The following is a 12,493-nucleotide window of genomic DNA, read 5'->3' as shown; positions in this document are numbered from 1 at the left end:
AGAAATCCCAATTCCCAGTTTTCCTCTGGGAAACCCCAATCCCCAGTTTTCCTCTGAGAAGCCCTAATCCCCAGTTTTCCTCTGAGAAACCCCAGTCCCCAGTTTTTCTCTGAGAAATCCCAATTCCCAGTTTTCCTCTGATAAACCCCAATTCCCAGTTTTCCTCTGATCCAGCCCAGCAAAACCCTCCCAGTTTCCACCCCCAGCCCTTCCCAGCTCAGCCGCAGTCTGGTGCTGCCGAGGGAGGCTGCGATCCCTCAGACCATAAATCAGGTTTTTTTCCGAGGACAGGGACAGATTTAAGCTTTGCTGGCCCTTCCCAAGCCAGGCCTTTGTGTGCCAGAGGAAGCTGGTGCTGGCTGCAGCTCCAGGGGAATTCCTGCTGCTCCCTGCGGGGCTGGCATGCGCAGCCTGAGGTGCCAGGCAGGAATTTTTAGGTTTGTCCCCTAAAAACCTGGGGTTTTAGGCTCTGGGGGCACCTCCCACAGCCCCTCTGGTTCTGCAGCTCCATCCCCTGAGCCCCACATTCATCCCAGTTTTACAGATGGGGGGAAATCCTGGAATGCAGAGCCTGAGGCAGGGATGTGGAGGGTAGCAGAAATGTATAAGGTGAGAGGAGAAATCTCCTCCTTCTTCCCTGGTAGATTCGGGTCTGGGTTTTCCAGAGGTTTTTCAGCACAGAACTTCATGACACCTCTTCTTCTCCCTTCTCTTTTACTCTTTCTTCTCTTTCTTCCTCTTATCCCTCCTTCTTCCTCCCTCTTCTTCTTCTTCTTTCTTTGAATCTTCTTTTCCTCCTCTTCTTCTTTTCCTCCTCCTTCACCTTCTTCTGTTAATATTCTTCACTTTCTTTAATATTAATATTAATATTAATATTAATATTAATATTAATATTAATATTAATATTAATATTAATATTACTACTACTACTTTTAGCAGGCTATCCATTCACTTTTTGGGTACTATTTGAGCAATTAATGCATTTACCAGAGCACTAAACAGAAAATAAGAAAGAGGCACCACAAAATTGTTGCAAGCTCCCAGAATCCCCCACTTTTCTGGCCCCATCTCTTTCTCTCTTCTCAGGAGGGTTTGCAGGCTGGGATGGGTTGTTCTGCTCTTCCAGGGGTTCCCATTTGTGCAGGAATCTCAGTGTGGATGCACTGAAAGAGCAGCTGAGTGCTGCAGGCTCCCTGTGGCCATGCCCTGGGGTTCCCGTGCCAGGCTGGCAGCGAGGGCTGGCATTGAGAGCCCAGCTGTGCACTGGGACCCCCTTGTCAGGAAATGGAGATTTCTCACTGCAGCCCCAGCCTTCACACAGAGCCCTTTGTGCTCAGCTCCAGCTCCTGTTTGCCCCAGAGAGAGAATGGAGAAATTGTTAAACACAGCACGGGAAAATGAGTGTGTCAGTCATTATTCACAGCATCAGGAAATTAATATTTGTATCAGTCGTTAATGACAGTGACAGGAAATCACAGATTGGTTTTAAAGAGCATCCAGACCGAGCATTCCCAGCAGTGCCAAGGCCACAGTGCCCATGTCCCCAAGTGCCACCTCCCAGGGCTGTTAAACCCTGCAGGGATGGGGCTCCACCCTGCCAGGGCTGGACCCCCCTTTCCAGGAAGGAATTTTCCCAGGATCCAATCTAAACCTGCCCTGGCCCAGCCTGAGGCCGTTCCCTCTGCTCCTGTTCCTGTTCCCAAAGATCCCAAATCCCCCCGGCTGTCCCCTCCTGTCAGGAGCTGTGCAGAGCCACAAGGTCCCCCCTGATCCCCCTTTTCTCCAGGCTCAGCCCCTTCCCAGCTCCCTCAGGATTCTCCAGCCCCTTTCCCAGCCCCATTCCCTTCCCTGGCCACGCTCCAGCCCCTCCAGGTCCTTGTGAGGAACCCAGAAGTGCCCCAGGGCTGGGGGAGCCCCAGCACAGGGGACAATCACAGCCCCAGCCTGTGGCATTAGGTGTTATCTGTTAGAATATCAGTATTTGATATACACATTAAATAATGCTAAAATGATTGAATATGTGTCTCTAAGACAAATTTTTTAATAGATATATAGAGAGCATTACAACAATATATATAATAAATAAATTTTTTAAAAAATTAAATAAAGAAACAAAACCAAAACCAAATAAATGAATAACCAATAAATAAACAACCTATAATAACAATATATAATAAACATTCAGTACATTTATATATTATAAAAATATATATTATATAAGTATACATTTAATGTATTTTATATAATTAATTATATATAATTAATAGTTATATAATAAATTAAACTAAATAATGAAACATGTTATATATAATAAATAATACTATAATATATAATAATATATAATATATATTATATATAATATATAATAATATAATAATATATAATATAATAATATTATTATATTTTATATATAATAATATAAAATAAATAAAACTAAATAACTAAAATAAATAAATTAATTAATAAATATATAAATGAAATATATTATATTATATATATTTATATAAAATATATATTATACGTTTATATATTGTTCATTATATATAATGTATATAATGAATATATTCTATTATATTATATATATATGTGTATATATATATAAAATTATATATATATATATAAATAAATATATATATAAATATATATATTAAAAAATATATATATATATTTTTTTTATATATATATATATATATATATATATATATATATATATATATATATATAAAATGAGGAATACTGCTGCTGGAACAACCAGGATACTGCTGGGTTTGGAAAAACGGGGTTATAAACAGCGGGAATTTTTTTTCCCGGGTGCTCCAGGGTCCCAAACCCTGCCCCGGCCGCTCTTTCCCAGTGATGCTCCCTCCCCAGCATCCACCGGGATTTATCCCAGAGCCGCCTGCAGATGGCAACAGCGCCCCAGCCCCGGGATCCCTCCCGGCCCACTCCGCCTCCGATGGGGTCACTGATAATGTAATTTATAACAGCGCTCTGTCGTCGTCAGGAAGCAAAACAACAATAATAAAGGTAATGAAAAACTTTGTTATTTATTTTATTTGAAATATCATTTAAATAAATTAATCTCATTAGTAATAATAAATGTATTAATAATAATAAGCAATAATGATGAGAAAAAATAATATCAAAAACTACAGTTCCAAAAAATCCAACGTCTCCTTTGGGCTGAAAGAGCCAAAATTGTGTCCCTGCAGCTCCTGCTGCACAGAAATGGGGGCACAGCCTGGCTCTGGTGATCGTGCCGGGTAGCTCTGCTGGATATTCACTGATTTTACCCCATTCTGCTCCAGGTTGTGCCAGCCTGGAGCCCCAGACGGTGACAGGAATTGCAGGAGCCACCAAATGTTTTGTTGGAACTCCTGGAGCGGCACAGGGAGGGAGGAGGACGCTCGGGAGGGTCAGAGCTCAGGGTGCTGGGCTCAGTCACTGCAGAATATTTATTATTTGCTGGTTTTGGGGCTCAGTCGCTGCACAGTATTTACATTTGCTGGTTTTGGGGCTCAGTCACTCAGAGTGTTCATCATTTGCTGGTTTTGGGGCTCAGTCACTGCACAGTATTTATAATTTGCTATTTTTGGGGCTCAGTCACTGCACAGTATTTATTATTTGCTATTTTGGGGCTCAGTCACTGCAGTGTTCATCATTTGCTGGTTTTGGGGCTCAGTTGCTGCAGAGTGTTCATCATTTGCTGGTTTTGGGGCTCAGTTGTTGCACAGTATTTATCAATTGCTGGTTTTGGGGCTCAGTTGCTGCAGTGTTCATCATTTGCTGGTTTTGGGGCTCAGTCACTGCACAGTACTTATAATTTGCTATTTTTGGGGCTCAGTCACTGCAGAGTGTTCATCATTTGCTGGTTTTGGGGCTCAGTCACTGCACAGTATTTACATTTGCTGGTTTTGGGGCTCAGTCACTCAGAGTGTTCATCATTTGCTGGTTTTGGGGCTCAGTCACTGCACAGTATTTACATTTGCTATTTTTGGGGCTCAGTCACTGCAGAGTGTTCATCATTTGCTGGTTTTGGGGCTCAGTCACTGCAGAGTATTTACATTTGCTGGTTTTGGGGCTCAGTCACTGCAGAGTGTTCATCATTTGCTGGTTTTGGGGCTCAGTCACTGCAGAGTGTTCATCATTTGCTGGTTTTGAGGCTCAGTTGCTGCAGAGTGCTCATCATTTGCTGGTTTTGGTGGATTTGTGTGGAGCAGGAGGCTCTGAGGCCACCACCCAGCCCCAGCCCCTTCTCCCCCTGTGCCTCAGCATCGCCCCAGCCTGGGGAGCTCCAGAGCCACCCCTGAGTGTCCCCAGCAGCATTTCCCCGATTTCCACCCCAATTTTCAGGGTTTAAACGTCACTGAGTGATCAAACCAACCCAGCCGAGCAGGAAGCCGGGGCTGGACACGGCCAATCTGCTCCTGGGGCTCTCAGGAGCCACCCACCCCATTTTCCAGCAGGGAACATTTCCCTTCTCCAGCCAGGAGGGACCCAGCGCCCCCAGGGCCTGGGCTGCATCCAGGAGGGGCCATTCCAGAGCTTTTCCCTGTTTTCCACGCCGCCCCCGGGGCTGACACGGTTGTTTGAGGAGAGTAAAAATAGCGGGGTCAAAGCTCTGCTGCCCCCTCAGCATCCTCATCCTCCCTCCTGGCATCTGCATCTTTCCCTGAGGATCTTCCCTGTGGAGCACACAGCCCTGGGCCCGCCTCACTCCTGCAAAAACAGCTGGAAAGGTTTTCTCAAATCTTTTTTTTCCTCCATTTTCTCCTTTTTTTTTCCCATTTTTTAGCAGCCTCCTGCCTGGGAGATGCCCTGGGCAGCCTCAGCTGGGGGTGTTGGATTTTTCCCCCCAGGAAAAGTCTCTGGCTGCACAGGGAATCCAGGGAATTCAGGCTCCCCTGGACAAACTGGGGTGGGAAACGCTGAGTTTGGTAAAAATGAAATCTCCTCAGAAGGAAGGGGGGAACGAGAGGGAAATGGGAAAAGGTTTGGTGCTCACTCCTTGCCCTGGAACCCCAAAAAACCGGGATCCCTGGAATTCCTGGGACGTGCAGGACAGCAGGGAGCAGCCAGGGTGACATCCATAAAAACTGGGATTTCCTGGAGGAATGGCAGGGAAGCAGCAGGGATGCAGCCAAGAAAACTGGGATCACCTGGAATTCCTGGGATGTGTGGCACAGCAGGGAAGCAGCTGGGATTCACCCAGGGGTCATCTGAAATTCCATTCTGGTGGAATGGAAAGCAGCTGGGATGCAGCCAGGGCGACCTCCAGGAAAACTGGGAGCACCTGGAATTCCCGGTGGACTGGCAGGGAAGCAGCCAGGGTGACCTCTAGGAAAATTTGGATCACCTGGAATTGCCAGAGGAGTGGCTGGGAAGCAGCTGGGATCACCAGGAATTCCTGGGATCACCTGGAATTGCCAGGATCACCAGGAATTCCCGGAGGAAGGGCCGGGAAACAGCTGGGATCACCTGGAATTCCTGGGATCACCGGGAATTCCCAGAGGAGTGGCCGGGAAGCAGGCGGGATGCAGCCAGGTAAACTGGGATCGCCTGGAATTGCCGGGATCACTTGGAATTCCCGGTGCAATGGCCGGGAATCACCAGCTGGGATCACCTGGAACTGCTGGGATCACCTGGCATTCCCGGGATCACCAGGAATTCCCAGTGCAATGGGAAGCAGCCGAGACGCAGCCAGCTGTAAACTGGAAAGTGCCAGGGAAATTTTGAACTGAATTTTCTGGGCTTTCCAAAGTTTTGCGTTGTATTTTTACCTGTTCTGGGATCACCTGGAATTGCCGGCATCACCTGGAATTCCCGGAGGAAGGGCCGGGAAACAGCCGGGATGCAGGCAGGCAAACTGGGATTACCTGGAATTTGCCGGAGGAGTGGCCGTGAAGCAGCCGGGATCAACTGGAATTTCCGGGATCACTTGGAATTCCCGGGCCGGGAATCACCAGCCGGGATCACCTGGAACTGCTGAGATCACCTGGAATTGCCGGGATCACCTGGAATTGCCGGAGGAAGGGCCGGGAAGCAGGCGGGATGCAGGCAGGCAAACTGGGATCACCTGGCATTGCCGGGATCGCCTGGCATTGCCGGGACCACCTGGAATTGCCGGGATCACGGGGAATTCCCGGAGGGATTCCCGGAGAACCATCGGGGCTGCATCCCCCGAGCGCTGCTGCGGCCGGGCTGTGTCGTCCCGGCCCTTTCCCCTCCCGCAGCTCGGGATGCTCCAGGGCATTCCCGCCGGGAATTGCTGCTCCTGACTCATGGGAGCCGTGTGGGAGCGCGGCAGGGCTGGGAAAGGACCCGCTGCTAAATTTAACCGCGGGGAGAGCGACGGGGCCCGGCTGGGAATAAGAGCGCGGTGAAATCACGGCAGCCTCTGCAGAGCCAGAAACTAACGGGGGAAAATGCTGCTCCTGAAAAACACAGAGGATTTCGGCATGGAAAAAGGTTTTGGTGATTCCAGACCGACCCGGGGATGCTTCCATCTGAATCGCCTTTAGCGCCTTTTAGGGTGTTTCAGTGGTTCTGGGTCCAGCCCTGTGCGAGCACTCAGGGGTTCCCTATGGATGGTGTGGGATCAAGGCTTCATCCTGGAATCGCTTTTAGGGGTTAAGATCGTTTGGTTCCAAGGGAAAACAGCAAATCATCCCTTATAGGGAGAGATGCTCTTTATTTGTGACTCTAAAAGCCTCAGCCAAAGTCATTGCATGAGTGGGAGCCTTCCCATGGAGTCAAGGCATTAAAATCCCAATTATGGGGAATTATTGCAAAGGGAAAACCAGTCTAAGCCAACCTTTCTAATGCTTCTCTGCAGCAGCAGGAGGACAGAAGAATATTTGAAGTGTCACGAGCGAGCTGGAAGCCTAAAAACTCACTGATATCAATATCATTGCTCTAATATTTCCATCTTTTATTTATTAGAGAAAATTGTGTTAAATAAATGAATATTTCATACATAAAATACAGAAATAAGTACAGAATAGATAGCAATGAATGAATTTTATTTATGTCTTCGATCTGACTGATTTATTACAGAAAACACATTTCATTTCTGGAGGGCACCCAAACTTGTTAACAGCCTGGGAAGGAATCAGGGCTGTCCAGGAGGGTTTCAGCCTCTCTCTCTCACTTTCCCTGGGTTTTAAACAGTCCAACAGCAAATATTTGCTGGCAGAGGAGATTTCTGAGCTGTGAGGTAATGGCTGGTGGAGTTTTTTGCATTTGCAGAGTCATCTCCTCGGTTTTGGGCCTTATTGCAGTTACAGATGTGCCTGAGAAGGGGGAGGCACTGGAGCTCAGCTCTGGGGTTTGGTTCCAGCAGCTCAGAGCTGCCCCTGAGCCCTGCTCCCATTCCTGCTGCTGGATGGGCTTCCTTGGGAGCTTTGACATGAATATGAAGAATGTTTTGTTCTATTCAGAAGGATTTAAGGATTATTTTGGCCTTGGAGGAGGCTCCCATCAGGCTGTGTTTGATTTTCCTGGGATCCTGGAATGGTTTGGGTGGGAAGGGGCCTTGAAGCTCATCCCATTCCACCCTGCCATGGGCAGGGACAGCTCCCACCATCCCAGGGTGTTCCCAGCTGGCCTTGGACACTTCCAGGGATGTGGCAGCCGCGGGTTTCCTGTCCAGCCTCCAGTGCAGCAGCCATTTGCTCCATCATTCCTGTAAAAGCCTCAATCATCCCAAGGTTTGTATCTCTCAGATACTGAAATATCATGGAAGCTGAGAGTGCTGGACTTGTTCCTACCAACACCCAAAACTGCGCTTCCCTCCATCAATCCACGGGATTTTTCCAGCTACCAAACACAAACCTCAGGTCATCCTGGCGTTTTCCCCTGAGCAGTTTTCCCATATTTGAGGGAAAAACACAGCAAGGGAAATTCAGATGTGAAGCATCTCCGTGCAAAGGGCATTTCATGGAGCAGGAGGAGAGTCTGGAGCTCGCAGGGACAATGACACCATCCCTTGGCCATTGTGCTGTGTCAGCACTTTGGCACCACCCGAGAGGTCTGCAAGTCGAGCCTTAATGATCTGCTGCTCCAAAGGGATCGATGGATTCCTGCAGGGGTCATTTGCAGGATCAATAGTTGTCCATGCCCTGCAAATCTGGAGAAAATCAGCTTGAGAGCTCCTTCCCAGAAACAGCTCGGCAGCTCCGGGTCCTCCCTGGCTCCAGGGAGCCTCAGAGTGGGTTTCCTGCAGGTTTTGGGATGGGGAGGCAGGATGTGGTCACCCCTGAGGAGTTCATTCCTGCCCCAGTGCTCTGCTGTGCTTGGGGACAGAGAAATTCCAGCTTGGATGGAGCTGGGAGCAACCTGGCTCTAGTGCAGGGTGTCCCTGCCCATGGAATCCCGGTGGAATCAAAGATCCCTGCCTGCCACCACTCTCCCACTCTCCACAGATTCCCAAAATGAGGCGGCTGCTCCTGCCCAAATCCCCCAAAGCCACAGAGGGTGCAGCCCCTCCATCCACAGCCAGCCCAGGACAAATCCTCCGGGCCTGGCTCCTCCTGGGCCTGTATTCCTGCATTTTCCTGAGGCACCTGGAGCTGCTGCAGAGCACAGCTGCACGCCAGGGCTGGAATTTTTATCCTTTCTTGTGCCCTGCTCACTCCATCCACAGCTTTCCCTGTGTGGTGGCACAGGGAGCTGCTCCGAGCCCCTGCTGCAGGCTGAGCAGCAAAGCCCAGCTCACGGCACACAGGCCCAGCCCAAACGCTGCCTTTAACGAGCTATCAACGAGCTATCAACAGGCTTTAATATTTCATGGGGCTCGGGGGGAGCCCCAGCAGAGCAGAGACGCTGTTAAAAGGCTGAGCTCTATTAACAGCCAGGCAGGTTGCACCAGGCGCCTGCTGTTTATTCCCAATTTGCCTCCCAAACACCCCCTCAGTTCTTGCCAGCTCTGCAGGGAATGTGGCCCCTGGAGCTGCTGCTGGAGCTCCTCAGAGCATCCCAGATCCTGGCAGGGGTGAGCCCCCAGGGCAAAGCCACCCCTGCGTGAGGCAGCAGCTCCCAAAGCTGTGGGGCTGCACCCACTGCTGGCACCTCCTGCCCTCCCCTCCCAGCCCCTGCCCCTTCTGCAGGGAGAAATGTCCCCAAAATGAGGACACGGATGCGGAATGAACCCCTGAAATTCAGAAAGAAACAGCGATTTCTCCTGCTTTGCCAGGAGCCCAGCACCACCAGCTCCTCCTTCCTCCAACTCCGTATCACAGCTGAGAATTTTTGCCCTCATTTTTTTCTCCCGAGCCCCCCAAAATGTGTCACAAACACAATCACCCAGAAGTGGGGGTGACAGCAGGGGATGGCCTGCAGCCATCAGCGGTGACATCACCACCAGGAGGGTAAACAGGACAAAGGAAACAAATTTACCCCACGTGAGGCTCACGTAGGTGGGTCAGCAGCTGCCCATCAGATCTGGCAGGGTCACCCCAGAGGAAGCCGAGCAGAAAAGGTCTGGTCAGTTCTTGCCATGTTACTCACTTTGATGTTAGTCAGTGTTTCCATGATGAGAGCTCCCTGGCCTCTCCCTTTTGCTGGAGTTTTGCAATTAGGATGAAGGTAATCAGCAAAGCACAGAGAGGAGGGGCTGTGCTCATTGGGGTGGGTTGGGACACCACTGGGTGACACAGGGACCTGTGAAAGTTTAGTGGCAGGAAGAGAACCCGACAAAAATGAGGAAAGAAGGGCTCACTGTGCCTGCCCAGGCACCAGGGCCCCGGTCTGTCAGCGCCTGCTCTGACCCTGCTGCTGCCTCCCTTCTTGAGCTGCAAAATCCATGCTGGGCTCTGCACCCTGGCTTGCTCCTGGCTCAGGTGTCCCTTACCCTGATGTTCTTGTGTTGTGCTCATCCCTGCGCCCTTGGGTTTGTCCCACAAGCTCAGGCACTGCTCATCCCCACATCCTGAGGTGCCACACGTCCCTGCATCCTCGGCTCATCCCTGCGTGCTCAGCTCCACCCTCCCATCCTTGGGCACCGCTCATCCCCACATCCTCGGGTTCCCGTGTCCCTCTGTCCCGGTGTCCTCATGCACATCCTGTCCCTGTCCCGCGGGCTCGGCTCGGCCGTGACTCTGGCGGGGCCATCCCGCCGCTGCCCCGGGGCTGATCCGCGCCTGGCGTTGTGCCGCGGCCCCATTAGGCGGAGCAGGGCGGCCAAATGGCCCCATCAATATTTGATGCGGCCGAGCCCATGGCGGGGCGCGGATAAAGCGCGGCGCTGCGGGCGCGGGGCGCGCAGCGGGGATGGCGGGCGGCCGCTGCGGCCGGGGCGGCTGTGCCGGGCCGGGGGCGGCTCCGGGGCCCGCGGCGGGGCCGCCGTGGGTGCCGCGGGCGCGGAGGCTGGCGCGGAGGCTGGCGGCGCTGCTGGTGCTGCTGGCGCTGCTGGCCGCGGGCTGCGCGCTCCGCCGCCGCGCCTGCCCCGCGCCCCGCCGGCCGCGCCCCGCAACGCGCCGGGAGCCGCCGGGAGCCGCCCCGGCCTCCGCGGGCACCGCCGCCAGCCCGGGGCCCCACACGGGCCTGGAGCTGCCGCACCTGCCCAGCTACGAGGAGGTGAAGCACCTGCCCAGCTACGAGGAGGCGCAGCGCTGCCCGCCCGAGGAACGGGGCGCGGCCGCGGGGATGCGGGGCTGAGCGGCCCGGGGGGACCTGCGGGGTGGATCATCCTCATCCTCATCCTCATCTTCATCCTCATCCTCATCCTCATCCTCATCCTCATCCTCAGCCTCATCCTCATCCTCCTCCGGACCCGCGGAGGGACAGCGGACAGCCCCAGGTGTCGCAGGAGGGATGCCCGGGTAGGATCCAGCAGCGTTCTCTGGTGGGACAGGGAGGAGCACCGGGAATGCTCCACAGCGCAGGGTGACCTGCTGGACACCTGGATCTGCCAAGGGACTGACCAGGGACACTGGGGATTCCCGGGAATGCTCCACACTGCTGACACCTGGATCTGCAAAAGGACACTGGGGATTCCCGGGAATGTTCTGCACCTCCTGGACACCTGGATCTGCAAAGGGACACTGGGGATTCCTGGGAATGCTCCACACTGCTGACACCTGGAGCTGCCAAGGGACACTGGGGATTCCCGGGAATGCTCTGCACCTGCTGACACCTGGAGCTGCAAAGGGACACTGGGGGTTCCCGGGAATGCTCTGCACCTGCTGACACCTGGATCTGCAAAGGGACACTGGGGATTCCCGGGAATGTTCTGCACCTGCTGACACCTGGAGCTGCCAAGGGACCTGCCAGGGACACTGAGGATTCCCGGGAATGCTCCGCACTTGCTGGCACCCGGCTCTGCCAAGGGACCTGCGGGATTCCTGAGGACACGGAGGAGCGGCACACGCTGCCCGGAGCCGCTGGGACAGCCCGCAGGACACCAGGGCGCCTCACGGGGACACGGCACAGCCGGAAGGGAGAAAGGTGACGTGGGGACATCAGCTCCATCGCAAGGACACGGAGCGATGGGAAGCCCTGGCTGCGGTTTCGTTCAGCCCCCGCTGCCCTCAGCCCGGCTCGCGTTCCCTGGGAATTTTGGGATGCTCGGCTGTGGGATTTTGCTCTGTGGACACGACTGGGTGATGCTGACCCCCACGGGTGCCAGAGGGAGCTTTTGGGACAGCAGGACCAGGCTGTGCCCCTGGCCGGGGCGGCAGGGGAAGGAGGGAACCCCTCCAGAACCTGCAAATGAAACATCAGCACCTCCTGCTCACTGCGGGGAGCTGGGAACCCTCCTGCCCCAAGGGAAACGATGGTCACAGCTCCCAGGGAAATCAATGTCACAGCTCCCAGGGCAATGAGTGCCACAGCTCCCAGGGCAATGAGTGCCACAGCTCCCAGGGCAATGAGTGCCACAGCTCCCAGGGAAATCAATGTCACAGCTCCCAGGGCAATGAGTGCCACAGCTCCCAGGGAAATCAATGTCACAGCTCCCAGGGCAATGATGGTCACAGCTCCCAGGGCAATGAGTGTCACAGCTGCTGCCACAGCTGGCAGCTCCTCCATGACCCTGAATGCTTCCTGCAGCACCAGCCCAGCTCAGCCCGGCTCTCTGACAGGAACTGCCCAAAGCTTACATTAAATACTTTTTATTTTCCTGTCCTAGCCTGATTCTATCACTCAGAGCTGAGCATGTGCTCAGTGCAGGAGCAGCAGCCACGAGCACCTTTCCCCTTCCCCTTCCCTTTCTCTTTCCCCTTTCCTTTCCCTTTCCCCTTTCCCCTTTCCCCTTCCCTTCCCTTCCCTTCCCTTCCCTTCCCTTCCCTTCCCTTCCCTTCCCTTCCCTTCCCTTCCCTTCCCCCTTCCCCCTTCCCCCTTCCCCCTTCCCTTCCCTTCCCTTCCCTTCCCTTCCCTTCCCTTCCCTTCCCTTCCCTTCCCTTCCCTTCCCTTCCCCTTTTTTTTCCAGGTGTCTCTAATGGCAAAGCAAACCTGCATAAATAAACCCATTTATTTAAAATACAGATTAGATTTT

Source organism: Agelaius tricolor, unplaced genomic scaffold, assembly GCF_023055355.1.
Source record: "Agelaius tricolor isolate 1412-34295 unplaced genomic scaffold, bAgeTri1.0.p SCAF_12, whole genome shotgun sequence".
NCBI lineage: Eukaryota > Metazoa > Chordata > Aves > Passeriformes > Icteridae > Agelaius > Agelaius tricolor.
The sequence above is the reverse complement of the archived record's forward strand: the minus strand, read 5'-3'. Positions refer to the sequence as shown.